General features: G+C 33.8%; 1 protein-coding gene and 1 long non-coding RNA gene across 4 annotated transcripts in view; both read left to right on the plus strand.

The window, feature by feature from the left end:
- Positions 1–19,241, plus strand: part of CADM2 (cell adhesion molecule 2) — a 1,064,920-nt gene that overhangs the window by 380,472 nt on the left and 665,207 nt on the right. The window lies entirely within an intron of this gene.
- On the plus strand, positions 996–19,122 carry LOC116550607. Its single transcript, XR_004268511.1, has 3 exons — positions 996–1,006; positions 18,154–18,164; positions 18,958–19,122. It is a non-coding gene; the product is annotated as an uncharacterized LOC116550607 (long non-coding RNA).

The following is a 19,241-nucleotide window of genomic DNA, read 5'->3' on the forward strand; positions in this document are numbered from 1 at the left end:
GTCTGCAAAAGGGTCTTTGGTAGAACATTTTATTACCAACAACTCTGGAGGAGATTAGGGGTAGCATCAGCCTTGGGAATGTTTCCTAAAACAATTAAGCCCATATAACTTTTGTTTGGATCTCTAGTAAATGACAGGACCTGCCCAATGAGATTAGGCATATGGAATAGCTCAGATCTCCTTGCAGTAATTACATTTCACCTTCTTAAAACCAGCTGTTCTCCCATACAGGGATAGCTACATGTTTGCTGAAGCAGGTGGAGTGTCTCTAAACAGTTCTGCTTTTCAGTACCTACAATTTGAAATAAAAGAGGAAGTCTCTTTTCCACATTTCAAGATAGTCCTCAAATTTTACTTATCAAAAATGTCCTTTTTGAGAAAATTGCTAGATTTATTCATATGAACAACCAGATAACTGTATCTGCAATGGCCCACACCTCCCCATTTGAAGTATGTAAAATTAAACGAAAAATTTACCCAATAGAGATAGGCAGGTGCTATATAAACACATCTGCAGTTCATTTAGAAATTACTACCATCACTCTTTTCATTAAAGTGACATGCATATATTTAGAAACTAGTTCTCAAAAACCTAATGAAGGACTCTCCTTGATAACTTCTCTATACGTTCACCTATAAAGCATTAAATTCCTTTACATAATGAGCTTCAGGTTCTTGCGGGGTGGGGGCAAGTTTCAACTTGTGTTCTCATTTAATAAAAATGTAGATTGAAACTTTATTTTATTTGCTTATATTATTTATGCATTTATTGTCACTGCAGGTATTTAAAGGTATTTCTTTCACAATTTTAGAGTATTAGACAGCTAGAAATACTATAATATCACATTCCCATTACTGAGATTATTTGTATTATGATATAAAAAGAAATACATAGTTAAAGACATATCAAAATTCAGACACAGGTGTAAGTTTTTCACTTGGAGAGTCTCAGGGCATCTCTATTGCGTTCATTGCATACTTTTTGCAAATCACTTATGCTGATATGGTGACCTGGATAAACTCTAAATTTCTATGCGAGATTTACAACAGCTGTTTTCTGTCTGAGTGCAGAAAGTCTCATTAGGGCCTGTCTTGGTCTGGTGTTCATGGAATTGCCAGGCTACACAGCACTGCACAGGAAGTAAAGATTTAAACTTGTTAAGAAAATAATGGGTTTCTGCGGTCATCTCACATACAATTTCCAAACCTAATTCTCCTTGTATAGAGTTTTACATAAGGTCATTTCATAATATGTATATATTGAGAAAGATAACTAACGTACATAATTTACTGAAGCAGACATCTGACAGAGGTAAATCAATGAGGCCATGTTTATATTGAAAACTGTGAACAAGTCCATGGAAACCAAATATAATGCAAATAGAATAGTGACATCTGATGAAAACACCTGTGGCTTCAATCTATAGCATTTCATGTTGAGTTGCAATAAAATTAGAACCCCCAAACACTCCCAAGTAATCCTTTCTGTAGAGACTGCTAACGACTTTCAGTGTCATTAAAAGAAAAAACGGTTTAGTTTTTATACAAAACATAAACATCTTAATAAAGTTTTCACATTTTCACTACTTATGTAAAGACTGTGATATTTTTATTTGATATAGTTATTTACACAGCAGAAGCATTTGAAAGAGACTTCGTATTTTATGCCTGTGGCTGTGATCATTCTACCTCGCCTTATGGTTAAAGTACGAAACAACAGGTAATGCTAGAAAATGTTAACAGGGTTTTGGGGCCTAGCTATAACCCGTCCACTAAAGTGGACATAAAAACACAGACTTATTGATGTTAAGGCTTTATAAAAAGAAATCTTTTTTTTTTTTTTAAGAAAGCACATGCTGTCTTTGTCTCATTAGAATGGTATTGCCATTTTATGGCTAAATGAATGGATTTTTAAAATACTCCACAGAAAGCACTTTATTGTATCAATTTTTCCTTCTAGAACATTAGAAGGAAAATTGTTTACTTTTACCAATTAAATCTGGCAGTACCGTAGAAATGACAACAGAACTATGACAAAAATGTGCATTTACTTCTCATTTTTAGTTTATTTTTCTGCTAAAAATCACGCCTGATATATCTGAAGGTGAAAGTACAAGCTGGGTTTTCAGGAGGTGTTTTTCCTCAGTAGAATTGTGTCACAGGGAAACACTATGGATATCCATCAAAGTGAAACCTACAAGGACATAAGAGCTCGTTATTAGTGAACATTGTTTGTAACCTTCAGAGGGCTTCAGCATTGCTGTCACAGAATGGCAAGCAGAATGAGAGATTAAAGCACATCATACCCTCAAAATTAGCATCACTACATAAATTACGGCTTTTTATAAATCTGAAATGATTTTCTTTTCATTTTAAAACAGTGAATTACTACAGCCTCCAATCTTTGTAATAAAATGTTACAGTGGGTTCAATTTCAGTTAGGTCAGTGCTAGCTTCAGGTTAACATTATTGATTGAAACTTGCTAAAGCATCCTGGCAGATAGATGCAATAACTTCAGTCAGGAAACTAAGCCAAGGAACATATCCTTGCGGTTCTGATGCTTGTTCTGGATCATACGCTTTTTCTACAACAAAAAAAAATTAGAAGAAATGAATGAGAAATAAGTTTAAGGTTCCATAGCATTGGAAAATGGCAGGATGTTATTTTTCACATCGTAATGCCAACATTGTTAGCACATTTGCAATTAGATCTTTTATGTCCTTAATCAATAGTTTTTATAAAGGAATGTTTTAGTATTATTCACATTATTTAAAAAGAGAAAGCTTTAAAAATATTTAGTATTATGGAGGCTTTTCATTTAAAAAAAAATATACATACTACCTAGACATTCTTGGTGGGTCAAGAATTGGGAGGGATTTTTTTTTTTTACAAGATTATTCCCTCTTTTAAACAGAATTGATGAAATGATGAGGCACATTAAAATGAAGGTTGCAATCAGCTGTAATGGAAGAGGGCTTTTCTCTTTGCCACCCTGACTGATACAGTTAATGTGTACATCTATGACCTTGACAATTTTCAACAAACGTACTTGAAGTAAAGCGAACTATACTTCAGGCAAAATATCATAGCAACCAAAACCTTTGGTGGTTAAATTGACTAAAAATATTGGTCCATTATTCAATTTATTTTATTTCTGTTAGTAATAGCCTTGGCTGACAGAGAGATTACTGGGTGCTTTCATTGAAATGTAAGGACACAATTCAAGTTTAAAGAAAGTAATCCACTCCTGATTTTTTACACGGGACATACTAAAATGACAAGCCTTTGTGTTGTTTGTTATTTGTTTACCTGTAGAATGCTAAGCTACAGAGATAATATTTAAAATACATAAATGAAAAATTGTTTAAAATGGAGTAATTTTTACTCTAAAGCACACATGCAGAACTGAATATCCACTAATATGTGTAAACTCTCACATTTAAAAATTGAAATTACACTATCTGCACTTTTTCCTCTGTGAGCAGCTCTCAGGAAGACGAACATTCCTATAGTTGAAATTATCATGTGCATTCTGACCCTAATTGGGTAAGTTTTATATTAGGTTCACACCAAGCAATCATGGAAGCAATTATGAGCACTTGTCCTGGGGCTGCCATAGCCCAGGTGCTGCTGTCTGATTGTCATTTGGTAATTACCTTGGTACTTCCCAACTACTCCTTAGCATCAGTTAAGCAATGCAACATACTTCAAGTAAGTGAAGTCTCCTTAGAAGTACAAGTAAATACTTAATGATTTAGTTTGCTGCTTTATATCGGTGTTGTCTGTTCATCTGGAATGTGCAGAAGTATCATGAAAATTATCCTCTGAAAGACCTGCACAGAAGTCAAATTAGAGATATAATTTTTGCAAATAGCCATACAGTTTCTTTTGAAATATGGAAAAATACCTTAAATAAAAGTGATGATAGAGGCATTGCCAACTTTAGGATTTTTCAAGTCTTTGAAGTCTGACTTTGCAGAACAGATTGTAAATCTCTGGCCCATTACACACCTGCGGAGATTTTGGTGTTTTATTTCTCTTGGGTGAAACTGCAGAAGCCCAAACCATGTTAATCACTGTCAGAAGCAGTTGTATAAAATGCCAAAATGCAGTGAACCAAGTGTTTTATAATAAATATGACAATGCAGTCAGAATGTTGTTTTGTTAGGCTTGTTATTTATGGTAATTTTTCATTTATAATCTTTGAAAGGAGAGAGTTTTAAGGCTTTTATCAGAAAAAAATCTAACCACAGGAAAGAAGTCACAATACTGCATAAATATGACTCTAAGTACTTGTATAATAATTAACATGGACAAAATTATTAAACTAACTTACTGGTAGCATTTGTTTTAAATGCCTTGAAATACCTGAATTTTAAGAAACAACTTTAATATCAACACTGAAATCTAAAATACTAAATCTGTCACTCTATGAATGGCATACAATTCTTTAAAAATTAATATTCTCACTGTATATTTTTATGTCAATCTTTTGCTTCTTATTTATAACTGAATGTTTGATTTTTATCAAATAGCATATATAATGATAGAGGTATGAAAAAGAATATTTTTAATCTTCTACTTACTTGAAATGGACATTGAATCAACTAAATTTAAAATTATTAGTTAACACAGCTTTTTCTTGCATAGTATTCTGAAATGTATTTTAACAGATTTCTCAAAGGAAGCATTCTGTGTCAAAAAATATAAACATACCATAAATTGATGTGTTAAATTAATGATAGGTTTTGATATATTATATCAAATTTGAGAATATATTTTAATATTCATATACTCTGATGAAATAATTTTAATAGCATGTTATTTGAATAACCATTTATATAAATCTAAACTTATATAAACCTAAGTCAACATTTATTTGTTGCTAACCAACACATAAGTAAAATGTCTTATGTTATTATTTAAGTTCTGTTACATACAGAAGGAATGCAAGAGAAATAGAATACAGCCACTTGGGCTACACATCACTATACTTAGAGATGCAGTAATAACAAAGCTAGGTAAATCACCCTCTTTTTGTGCTTCCACAATATTAAGACATTATTTTGCAATTACCTGTTCACTGTTTGGAGTATTAAGATCAAAATGTCCTTGGGTGATGACCATGTATATTCCCCGTTATATATTCATTCCCAGGAAAATGCCTAACACAAAATAAGAGATCAGGCTGAGTTCAGTGGCTCATGCCTGTAATCCCAGCACTTTGGGAAGCCGAGGCAGGCGGATTTTCTCAGCTCAAGAGTTCATGACCAGCCTGGGCAACACGGTGAAACCCTGTCTCTACCAAAACACAAAAACAATTAGCCAGGCTTGGCACTGTGCGCCTGTAGTCCCAGATACTCAGGAGGCTGAGGCAGTAGAATTGCTTGAATCCGGGAGGCAGAAGTTGCAGTGAGCCCAGGTTAGGCTGCTGCACTCCAACCTGGGTGACAAAGTGAGACTTCACACCACCGCCAAGGTAAATAAATAAACAAATAATCAGTAAATATTTACTTAATGAGTTAATCAAATGGTTAATTGCTATGGAAATCAGAAAAAAATGTTGATACAGTAAGAAGTGCTTCCTGTATATACTTCTAAAGTCAGCACTGTACAGACATACAATGCTACTGTTGTCTAATTTTGCCCATTTTCATACGTGTGACTTGAACTGAAAAGGTGTGATATTAAAATAAAAGTGATATACCTGTCTGTTCACCATCATCATGTTTTTAACGTTTCTACTACATGGGTATGTGTGTGTATGTGTGTGTACCACATAATTAGACACACAGGTACAGCTGAGAAACAAGAATCTACAGTTCGAGATGATCTCAAACTGACAATCTGACCTTCCCAAAGTGTAAGAATTGGAATGGTATGTTCTCATTTGAATCTCAGGTGATGTTTAGGCTACAATGTAGAAGAAATAACCAAAGTAAAAAACACTAATGTATAGTACACAAAAATTAATTTCGGTAGGTTTTTATGGCACCTTAGCAAAGATATCTTTCCAATATTTTTTTCAATAACCAAGGCTATTATTAACTGAATTTTGTGTTTGACTAGAGCTCTTGAATACTTATAACTTTTCAGTTTCAAGGCTCTAGATGATACATCACTAACTATTGTTCAACGGTGATAGAGAGGCATTGTATCCTTCACAGACCACTACCTTCTGATGATCTAATTTTATCTCCAACAATAGTGACAAGAAAAAGCAAAACTACAGTGTTGAAAGTGATGTTTTAGCTATTGTACATGTAAATGATTAAAGGGGAGTGGGCTAAGCATTGCGTGGGCTGATATTATTTCCTGACATTTCATTGCAGCCAATTCTTAATTTTTCCATGGTAATAGCATAAGTAGTTGGTATCAGAGAGGGGAGATGAGCAGGTTGATGACATTCTTATGTATACATATACCTGAAAAAAAAATAGCAAGCAACGCAAAACCCACATTTATTTAATAATTTGCTTTATTAAAAAATGTAAGTTTTAAAAATTGCTGTATGCCTCTCTTCAGGTATAATATGCTTTATCCTGGCAGGAAAAATAATATATTTTAAATTATTTTTGTATAAACAGAAGAATAGAAAAGAGAACATCATCTCTCTTCTTGTTTGCTCCCCCCATTTAAACATCCCTCAGATTACTCTATTCTGTCTCATTGCTTAACTTATCCATCGATGGGTTCTCATGGTCTTGGGCAGCTTTCTTCCTATGGCTTTGAAGGGTGTAGCCCCTTTCCTGGCTACTTTCACAGGATGATGCTGAGTGTCTGCAGCTTTTCCAGGCACACAGTGCAAGATTTTGGTGGATCTACCATTCTGGTGTCTGGAGGATGGTTGCCCTCTTCTCTCAGCTTCACTAGGCATTGCCCCAGTGGAGACTCTGTGTGGGGACTCTGATCCCACATTTTGCTTTCAAAATGCTCTAGTAGAGGTTCTCCTTGAGGGCTCCACCCCTGCAGCACACGTCTGCCTGATCATCCAGGCATTTCCGTATTTCCTCTGAAATCTACCTGGAAGTTCCCAAACCTCAATTCTTGACCTCTCTGCACTTTCAGAAACACCACCACATATAAGCTGCCGAGGATTGGGGCTTGCACTCTCTAAAGCAAGAATCTGAGCTGTATGTTGGCCCCTTTCAGCCATAGCTGGGAGACAGGGCACCAAGTCACCAGACTGGACAAAGCATCAAGGGACTGGGCCTGCCCCATGAAAACAGTGTTTTATTTTTCCTCCTAGGCCTCCTGGCTTGTGATGGGAGGAGCTGCTGTGAAGACTTCTGTCATACAGTAGAGATATTTTTCCCATTGTCTTGGTGATTAACATTTGGCTCCTCATTAATTATATGCAAATTTCTGTAGCAAACTTGATTTTCTCCTCAGAAAACGTTTCTGTTTTTTGTCTTTTTTCTACCGCATCATCAGGTTGCAAATTTTCCAAACTTTTATACTCTGCTTCCCTTTTAAATATAAGTTCCAATTCCAAACCATATCTATGTAAATGAATAAAACTGAAGCTTTTAGGAGCACCCAAGTCCCTTGTTGAATGATTTAATGCTTAGGAATTTCTTCTGCCAGATACCCTATATCATTTCTCTCAAGTTCAAAGTTTCACAGATCTCTAGAGCAGGGGCAAAATATTGCCAATTTCTTTGCTACAGCATAGCAAGAATCAGCTTGCCTCCAGTTCCCAATAAGTTTTTCATCTCTATCTGAGACCACCTCAGCCTCAAAAACATTCAGCAAGTCTGTAGGATGCTCCAAACTTTCCCATGTCTTTCTGTCTTCTTCTGAGCCCTGCAACCTCTGGTATTCAGTTCTAAAGTTGCTTGCATATTTTCAGGTATCTTAATAGCCAGTACACCATCTACCCTTAGCAATTTAATATATTACTCTATGTTCATACTGCTATGAAGAAATACCTTGGATTGGGTAATTTATAAGGAAAAAGAGATTTAATAGACTCACAATTTCACATGGCTGGGTAAGCCTCACAACTCATGGTGGAAGGTGAGGGAGAAGCAAAATCAAGTATTACATGGCAACAGGCAAGACAGCATGTGTATAGGAACTCCCCTTTTATAAAACCATCAGATCTTGTGAGGCTTATTCTCTATAAGGAGAACAACAGGGAAAAAACCCACAACAATGATTCCGTTATCTCCCATCAAGTCCCTCCCATGAAACAGAGGGATTGTGGGAGCTACAGTTCTAGATGAGATTTGGATGAAATATAGCCAAACCATATCAGTGATAAATACTTAGGTCTACTTCATTACTTTCTAGACTTTTGATGGTTGCTCAGTAAACACACACACACACACAGTTCAGTCATTCATTTATACAACAAAATTTATTATAGGAGATTACTGGATGTCAATTACAGATTGCTTACTATGTGATTTAATACACATTTTCCTATATACTACGTAACTATGATTTATGCTTTATATAGGAGATTTGGGCATCCGCAAGATAAATAATAGGTATAGTATCCACAGTTTCAAGGAAAGAAAATTCAAGTTCGAGAAGTGAAATACTGTGCCAAAATTGAGATGACTATATGATCACTGAGTTAGGCTTTGAAGCCAAATCTATTTGATTCCAATTAAATTTCTTTCCACTACACAACTTCGCTTTTTCTTCCAATCTCTCAGGAAGGAAGATCAACATAGACAATAATTGTAGAGGTGTTGATAACTGAGTGTAGTCTGAGGTCCCAGGGAAACCCTGGCCGCATCAATGCTTCTGGAAATCAATTTAGAAATAAATAATCCAAATAACCTTAAAACTTTGATGCAGCAATTTCCCTTGGAAATTATTATAAATATGAGCAAAGTTTGCTTAGGAGCTGTTCTTGCTCAGTTTGTCTTCCTTTCCAGTAAAGACAAATATACTCTCTTCTCAGTTTCCATGAAGGAGCTGAAAGAACAGAAAACAACACTTGAAAACACTAACACAAACACATTTTGAATCGGAGGCCAGTTCAACTGATTTCTTGTGTATTAAGAATTAATGTACAAAGTGTTCTCTTCCATTGATTTCTATAAACATTTTCATGACTTTGTTCCCAATTATTTCTCCAAATAATTATTAACCCCTTCCCACTCAATGCTTCAGAACCATTTTGTTTAGGCAATTGTGTGCCATTTGTACAGTATATTATATTTGCACAAGAGAATAAATGTATTTGTGATTATTCCCTTGCTATTGTTAACATTTAAATAACCCTATTTGAAAGTACCTAATAATAAAATAAAATAATATAAATAAATAATATAAAATAATAAAATAATAAAAAGTGAATCTAATAACTAATAGTCACTGGATACCTGTTATGATCAGTTTTTATGCTAGGCATTTAATATGCATTATGTAATTTAATCTTTATGGCAACATTATGTAATAGGTGCTATTATTATCCATTTAACAGGTAATAAAACTAATCATTGTCAAAGAACACCCAACCTCCTTGGATTCTAGATAGTTTGATGTTTTAGGTGTACTCTTAAAAGGCAAACTCTGTTTTGTCATTTACTTCTCTAAATTATACACATGTTACCTACCGGTACTTGAGTTTTAACATAACATTACAAACTATGTCCCAATGGGATTTAGCAACTGAAGTAACAGTGCAACATTTTTAATACAAAAGAAGGTCACATAATGGGCAGGGAGAGTGAGAGAAGTTTTTTGTATAATTAGCTGCAGAGTTAACTAATCGGTTGATTAATTTAAACTACTTGAAACATCATTTTATTAATCTCATTGGAAATGTAGCAAAGGAGGAAAAATTAGAGTACAATGTGTTAGGAATGTAATATAAAAAAGGAAACTCTAAAAAGAAAAGGAAGCCATTGAACCTACTAAGATGATTTAAGCAACTAAAAATTTACTATTAATGCTTTAATGGATAAAAAATAAACTGAATGCTACAAAAATTATATAAGCATGTGTATTCTGAAGAAAGGATACACGTGATGGTTTACTATTTATTTTGAACTTGTTGGTGTTTTCTTAGTTCACTAAGGTGCCATCTTGATAATGTTTTAAAGGATGTCATTGTTGGGCTATCCTATGTTAAGTATCAAAATTACTATACATGCGGTTTGGACTTTAACATTTTAAAATTTATTCAATTGAACAATTTTAATTTCAAAATGAAAAAAAAAGAGACTCTTAAGGGAATATTTACATTTAACATATTAATACAATGCCAGAAAGATAAAGGTTTTCGATGAACTAAAATTTTGTTTTTTAACTATCATGGATCAAAATCTTAATTTCTACTGAAAATTCCTTTAAACAAATAAGTTTTACAAAGCATCAAAACATTTATTAAATTCATCAGATCTTTACATGGAAAATGCTTTCTATGTAACAGAATCTGCCTTAGCTTACATTAAATTTACTTTTATTTTTTGTTTATTTCCTACCCTTGTAGTAAGAGTTGCTAATAATGAACATGATATTTGGTTAATGAAGAATGTATTGCCTATTTAGAAATATACAAATTTATGCGACCTTCTTTTGTTCATAAATGCTAATATTTATTGCTTCCTTGTTGAGATTTTTTTTGTGTTTTGTGACAAACAAAGTACGATTAGTGAATCTGTAAAGTTCTCATGGTAGCTGCCTGTGTTCCCAAGATAGTGGCATTAGTGTCTACAGAAGCAGTTAATGCTGTTTATCATTAGTGACAGAGGCTGGGAAGGACCTTCTGTGGCTTTTATCTTTCACCTTGCCAACAGAAGTTGATGAGCTTTCTGATTTAAATTCATAGGTGACGCTCCAGGATTTATATGCACTTCACCTGGACAAGCTCACAGGTAAATCTATCCTGCTGATGGAGTCTAATTAAAATCATGCTAACATTCTAATATTGAACATCTTTAGGAAAACCATTACTTTATCAATATTTAATGTCAAATTGCCCAGTGGAAATATGAAATATAATATAGCTTATGAAGAAATTATCTCATTTCTGACTTAAAAAGAGTTTATTGTATTATGACGTGACCTTTTTAGGTGTATTCTGACTAATGAATATATGGCACATTTTTATAATGAAAGCATATTTTTATAATGTAAAGTTCAGGAGCTACAGGAGTTTTGAAATAAAGCAAGAAAATTACAATGAGGTAGCATACTTGAATGATACTAGTAAGTTTTTTTCTACAAAATATTTTCCAAAATGTTGGACGCAAGGAGAGGTGGCAATTACCATCAGAAAATGAAAATTAGATGTCAGGTTTATTCGAGAATTTGAGTGAAAGCTTAAACATTTTTTGGCAGTACATAATTGCTGTGTAGCTTAAGATAGTAATGAATATTGTGATTGTCTAGAACAATAGTATGTTAATATTTCCTAAATTTTTCAGGAATCATTTTTTTGTAGCTAGTTGGTCATGAAATTTTATTAGAAATATTTTCCATCATTGTGACCCACAATGTATAATGCTTTAAAATTTACATTGGATAAATCTTCAGCCACACCAATAGTCTTATACTTTTGAATGGTTTTCTTTTGCCCTCAAAGCAAAATCTATGATGTTTAACATGAAGTGTAAGATCTTACTTGGACCAGGTCTCCCTGTGTCCTAGCCCTCATCACCCTGTTCTTTGTTTAAGCCACTTGTATATTTCTCTTCCTCTAAGATGCAACCCTTTGGCATCTCAATATCTTTATTTTGTTCCCTTCTGCAAAAGGCTCTCTTTTTGCCTCAGTGTCTTTCTTCTTCAGAAGATCTTCCTCCCTTGTCTTTTCTAAAGCCTGCTGCTCTTACTGATACCTGTCTGAGCACTCTGTGTAGTACTTTGCACTGTTTATATATTTAGTTTCTTTGGTGTGTGAAACAGTAAGCTGCATGCGGGCAAACCAAACCAATTCATCTTGTTCACTTCTGAATCTTCCGTGCTTAGAGTGATGCCTGCTACAAAGTAGGCAGGTATTCTTTATGTATACCCTTGAATGAATATTCATAATTCTTGTTGAAAGTGAAGAAAATTGAGTAAGAGAGGGAAGTTCTCTTTTTACTTTCATTCTGTTCTGAAAGACAATGAATTCTGCGGACTCAAGGGAAAGGGTGGGAGAAAGGTGATGGATGAAAGACTGCATATTGGGTTCAGTGTACACTGCTCAGGTGACAGATCCATCAAAATCTCAAAAATCACCATTAAAGAACTTACCTATGAAACCAAACACTACCTGTCCCTTCCAAAACTATTGAAATAAATTAAAATAAAATAAATTATAAAAATAAAATTCCAAAAAAACAAACTGAAAAAGTTATTTTCAAGAAATAAACAGTACTGACTAATATTTATTAGAAGCAACCATCAATGTAATATAATATGTAATGTATGATAAGCTGGTAGTTTAGAGCTATTACAAGTGAAGATAATAAGATGCAATAAAGATGAATGACTAAAGTTTAGATTAGGTAAATCAAGCACCATAAGTTACTAACTTGTAATAATAATATGAAGTGTATTGAGTATCCAAACCCAACAAAAATGTTAACATTGTAAATTCATCTATGCTGATCATAATTTTATGGTCATTGCTTAAGTGTTTCTAAGAAAACACTACTGGCTAAAAATTATAGTTAAATTTGTCATGTTCAATAGTTTTGGATTCATCTGAAGCTTCCTTTTAAAGTAATGTGGCACATATACACCATGGAATACTATGCAGCCATAAAAAAGGATGAGTTCATGTCCTTTGCAGGGACATGGATGAAACCGGAAACCATCATTCTCAGCAAAGCAAACTTACACAAGAATGGAAAACCAAACACCACATGTTCTCACCCATAAGTGGGTGTTGAACAATGAAAACCCAGACACAGGGAGGGAACATCACACCCTGGGGCCTGGGGTGTGAGGGATAAGGGAGGAATAGCAGGGGATGGGGGAATTGGGGAGAAATCACATTAGGAGAAACACCTAATGTGACTGGGTGACGGATGCAGCAAACCACTACCTTGGCACCTGTATATCTATGTCACAAACCTGCACCATCTGCACATGCACCCCAGAATTTAAAGTATGATAATAATAAGCCATTTCCAAAAAAAAAAAATAAAGTAATGCAATTCTGTAAGTGTAATGCTATTCGTTTTAACTGTAGATTTTAGATTAAGGTACAAATAAATGTTTCATAGTTTTCTAACTAACTAAAGAGAAAGAACTTTGGAAATAAAGGTCAGGTGTTTCATTTCCCTTTGAAGCTGATCTGAGTTCAGTCTGAGATCGGTTTTTAGGCCTGAGAAATTTACATGAGGGAGGCAAACTCTTTGGTTTTCATGTTCAACTCTCAAAACATTGCATTTTAATGCAATTTTCCTCTTGCTTTAATGGCATCATCTGTATAATCTAATTTCCTTTTGCAAGGGAAAAGCATCCCAATAAAGAGAATAGCCTTTAGTAGGGGCAAGACACTCCACAAATCAATACTATACCCTTCAAAGGGATCTGAATTCACAGGATCAATAAATTCTGACCCACAAGATTGTTTTTTTTTTCATCAACAAAAATACATTTTATTCAAGTTGTTACATTTTTGGTGCTCCATTAAATTCATTTTGGATTACTGGCAACTGTTGCACTACAAAGACTAAAACAGTAGCTTTTATTCTATAACTGGAGTTGATGCCACATTCAGCTTTCATTATTTCCTCTGACCCATCTTATTCTCTGACATCTTTTGAAAAATTCGCATTCTACACAAGAAAGCTTTGGTAAACACTTTTTTTTTTTTAATGAGTTAGATCCGAATGACTATTTCTGAAAAACATGTCCAATGACAAGCAAAGAGTTTGGTACCTTTTCAAAGAGTAGAATTGAAATTTCTTCCCCAACCACATAAATGATCTTGGTTATTGCATGCATATTAATATAGATTATTAAATGTTAATTACACCTATCAGCACTATTCAAGTTAAGAGCATTAATTATTTCCTGAATCCTGAAAAAATAGGAAGCAAAGGAAAAGTGCTAGCTGATCTAGTACCAATGATTTAGAATCATGACACCTTTTAAAGATAATGTTAATATAGAAGAATAAAGGTAATCATAAGAATTTTTTATATCCACAAAACATAAATGTTGCTGTTTTGCCTTATATTCCATGTCAATTTCAGGCTAAAATACATATTATGGGATTCAGAATAACAATATCCAGCATTTTAACACAATCTTAGAGTGTAGAAGTTAATTTACATATATATTATATAAAGCTATCAAGATATGCATTTGTAATGTGGGGCCCAATTTTTAATTATTAAGAATGTCAATTTCCATTAAGAATTTTTTCCAATGATATGCTTGAAATAATACCCATTATATACTTGAAATAATATCAATATTATTTTTTTAAATCTGCTTTTCTTTCTTCTGTTTTTGAAATGGAGCACAAATATATTTATCCAATTAAATGACAAAACCCCAAATAAACCATAATATATTCATATTTTAATACCAAATTAAGTGTAGATATTTGTGAATAATTAGTTTACTTAATTCTAAGTATCCTCCATTTCCCATTTTCTTTTGATTCAGGTACTCAATTACTTTTCTTAGAATATAATTACTAAGATCAGAGTAAAATGATCAGAAGCTATAAAAAAGTATACTATACATTTCATTCTAATTAATTAAAGGAAGTTAACACAGATAAATTTCACACAAGAGCTACACAGTAAATTTTTGCTTAGTGTATTAATGCAATCTTAAAAGCAGAAGGCAAGAATATCAGCTTCCAACTACAAATGATATTTTAGAAAATAATCACAAAGTTAGAAAGGGTAGCTATGAAATTATTATATAAATTAACAGTTAGTATTTATTAATAACCCCTAATACCCATGTATTTTATTCTATATATGAACGTAAGGTGCATGTGGATGTGGATGTATGTGTGTATTGCATATATAGAGAAGTGACATAAAGCCTGCAGAAGTGACATAAAGACAAATGTGGCTGATTGGAGCTGACTACTGTTGTAATGCATTCTGCAGATTTGGGAATATAGATAACAGTATTTTGAATAATTATCAACTTTATTCTTATGTTTTCTGCTGGTAATTGATGAAAAACAAACTTTATCTTGTACTGAATCTGTGGAATTTTAACTTCTGATCCCTTGAGGGTTGATACTGATGGTAGAAAGATCAAGCCAGTAAGTTTGAATTATCTACGTTTCCTTTTTTATATATATAAAGAATTTGTTGGCAATTTATTTTTAAGGCTGTAGTAACAGGTTCTAATACAAAGTCATTTCTTTTTTTAACTAAAAGACACATAGCATTTTGCCAAAAGTTTTCTTGCAGCAAAATATAGTTATAATAATAAAGTATATGTTTAGAGTTCATAATTTATCCACCTCCTAAAAATATTGAGCTCTTCAGTTTCAGGCTGTCACAGTAACTTTCACCAGCCTGAGCAGGGCTGCAGGATGTGGGATGAGCTCTCAGCATCCAAGGGCTGGATGCTGCAGGGACATCTGTACCTTTGGCCTTGTGGGTGTCCTGCATTCTAGATCTTCATTACTCTAGCATGCAGGACACACCGCCATGCCAGAATGTCAAAAACACTCAGAAAAAAAATTCTCAGGAATCATCACCCTAAAATCAGCAGAAATCCCCTGCTGTGTAACTATTTACACTCACCAAGCCTATTTTTTTATGTCATGGCAATTGGTGCTAAAAAGTTAAGTGTGATCAATTATGAAAAAAGAATCAGCTCTGAAGCACTGTGGTGTGACTGTCAAGGAATTATTGTATACATGTATACATCCTTGGAGACTTACTGCAGTGGAAATTCCTTATTTATTAAACAAACATAAAATGAGCTAAAGCAATAACAAAAACAAAAAATATAAACATAGTAAATTGTATTCAAAATCAGTTCTGATCATTCTAGGCTAAGGAGGTATTGGCAGACAAATATTTATATGGTTCTAGAACACTCTATGCTATAAAAAAGCCTCTATCAGATGCAAATAATAAGCATAAAGAGAGACCTGGAAGTTATATTAGATAATAAGCAGTGGGCACACTCCTTAGATAGAGATGGGATAGGAGTCGGGGAAAGACATTAAGAGCAATACAAGGTGGAGGGTAAGCCCTGTTAATAGTCTAAAAGCAGTTTTCTTTCTTAACATCATTTTGCTTCCTGACATGATTACTGAATATTTACCTGATGCATCATATATAACATCTTATTTGCGAACTAAAACAAGTTATTTATTTTAACTGCATCTGTTTTAAGAATTATTCTAATATATGTGCTTGTTTTAATTAGATGTAGTATTTTCTTAGAGCACAGAAATATATACTCAAATCTATGCAGATCACTCTTAAAAATTAAAAAGTCGTGGAAAATACAACTTTTCAAATGATCTTATAATTTACAGCATTATTGGTATCTACTAGTTGCTTAACTATAATAACACAATAGAGACAAAAACCAAGTATTTGACCATTTTAAAAGAAAAGGAAGAAATGTTGAATTTATTATACTACCACATTCTTTAAAATTTTTATTTAAAAACTAAACCAATAAAACTGCCAATACTCATGAGTGCTGTTAAATCAAAATAAATATGGCCTGAGAAAGCCTCTGTACTTCCATATTTGATACCTTGTGGACCGACTGTAACCTAACTTAGCAGGTGTACAAGGCTGAAAACCTAACTTACGAGTATGCTACTGTAACAGCACCTGAGTCTCAGCCAACCCCAGCAGCCATATTTGAACAACTCAGACACAGCTGACTGTTCAAACTGTGTTCAAATAAGACAATCACCAAGCTGTAAACAATCCAGCCTGTTTACAGCTTGCACCTCATGTCCATGTTCTGTATGTCACTTTCCTTTTGTTGTCCATAAATTATCTCTGACCATGAGGCATCCCTGGATTCTCTCTGAATCTCCTGTGATTCAGGAGGCTGCCTGATTCATAAATTGTTTTTATTTGTTTTCTGATTTTCTTGCTCAAGTAAACTCTGTTAATTTGTTTGAGTTTTCTTTTAACAGTGCCAAATTAGACAGTTTCAAGAAATATGAAATTTGAGATCATTAGAGACATGAGTAATATTTTAAGCATTTCATATACAAGATTGTGGAAAAATGTTAAGTATTACACAATACATAAAACCATATATATATTTAAACATTTACCACCATCCAGTTAAATAATTGACCATTAACCATATCATTCAATTATCCTCATTTTTCTCTCCATTGGAATTCTCATTCCTCCCAAGGTTAAACACTCTTTTTAATGTGTTTTTATCATTTACTCCCTTTTCAGTATTGATACAATATATTTAATCTTTTTGTGATTTTAAATTTTATATAAATTATTTCATATTGTATATATTCTTCAACACTCACTGTTCCTTCTTTGATATATTGTTTTCAAAAAATTTTCCATTCCTTTACTGATTTCCACCTCTATATAGTATTTTGTTTAATGAATACTACTTACCAAAATTTAGTTAACCATTTCTTCTTTGATGAATAATTGTGTTACTTCTAGGTATTTTTCTTTTAAAAACTGTGTTTTTCTCAAAACCCTTATAAATACCTCATGTTCATATTGTACAAGTACAGTAATTTCCAGAAAGGAAACTCCCAGATTAAAGAATTTGCAAATATTCAAATTTACAAGATAAAGTCAAATTGGTTTCAAGGAAATAATACCAGTTTACACTTCTACCAATGTTTCATATTCTAGTTTTACACTCTTGCATATTCTTGGTATGATATCTTTTAAATCTTTATCTATCTCAAAAAAGAAGAACAACATCTCATTTTTATTATGTTTTTCCCTTGGAGTATTCACGTATCTTATAGAATGTACTGCTGAAATGCATGTGTGCAATTTCCACCATTGGTTGTTACGGTTTCCCTTTCCCTCCTTCCTTCCTTCCTCCTTCCTTCCTCCTTTCCTCCCTTCCTTCCTCTCTTCTTCTTTTTTTTTTCTTTATTTTGAGATTGAATTTTCTTCTTGTTGCCCAGGGTGGAATGCAATGGCACCATCTCAGCTCACTGCAACTTCTACCTCCTAGGTTCAAGCAATTCTCCTGCCTCAGCCTCCCAAGTAGCTGGGATTATAGGCACCCATCACAAAGTCCAGCTAATTTTTTTGTATTGTTGTTAGAAACGGGATTTCACCATGTTGGCCAGCTTCATCTCGAACTCCTGACCTCAGTTGATCTGCCTGTCACAGCATCCCAAAGTGTTGGGATTACAGGTGTGAGCCACTGTGATAGCCCTCCTTTTCTTATTAGTCAGAAGTTTACCATGCTCCGTGTAATATTTTGTCAAGTGTATGTGTGTGTGTGTGTGTGTGTGTGTGTGTGTGTATACTTGTGTGTGTATATATATAACATATATACAATTTTCCATGGATATGTGGCTTTTCTTATATTACAACCTTTGATAAACCTTTATAAACAGAGGCTTTAAATTTCAGTTTAATGGAATTTAAGACTTTTTCTTTCAGGAAAAAAGAATGATTATATACCCAATTGCATATAAATATTTTCCTAGATTCTCTAACAAAGCTCTTTTTATTGTATTTTTAAGAGGTTTTTGTTTGTTTTTCTTAAGATGAAATCTCACTCTGTCACCCAGGCCGGAGTATAGTGGCATGATCTTGGCTAACTGCAACTGCCACCTCCCAGGCTAAAGTGATCCTTCCTCAGCCTCCAGAGTGACTGAGGCTGCAGGTGAACTCCACCACACCTGGCTAAATTTTTATTTTTAGTAGAGACAGGATTTCGCCATGCTGACCAGGCTAGTCTTGAGTTCCTGACCACAGATGATCCACTAGCCTTGGCCTCCCAAAGTGCTGGGAGTACATGAATAAGCCACTGTGCCTGACCAACACACTGTTTATATACTTAATTTTTTTTTTTTTTTTGCCACCGTTAACCAGTTAAGAAAAGAAACAATGATATGCTGAATTTTTCAAAACAAAAAGCAATGTATGTTGTTTGGAAGGAGATGAGTAGGGAGAGAAAATGTATAGATTAACTGATAGCAGGAGAGAGAATCACAGACATGGCTCATTTGTTAACATTTAGAAGTGCATGTCCTGTGGGTTTTTGTTGTTGTTGTTGTTGTTGTTGTTGTTGTTGTTGTTGTTGTTTTGAGACAGAGTCTCGCTCCGTCCCCAGGCCCCAGACTGGAGTGCAGTGGCATGATCTCGGCTCACTGCAA

Source organism: Sapajus apella, unplaced genomic scaffold (assembly GCF_009761245.1).
Source record: "Sapajus apella isolate SASKATOON/1434 unplaced genomic scaffold, GSC_monkey_1.0 scaffold8, whole genome shotgun sequence".
NCBI classification, from domain to species: domain Eukaryota; kingdom Metazoa; phylum Chordata; class Mammalia; order Primates; family Cebidae; genus Sapajus; species Sapajus apella.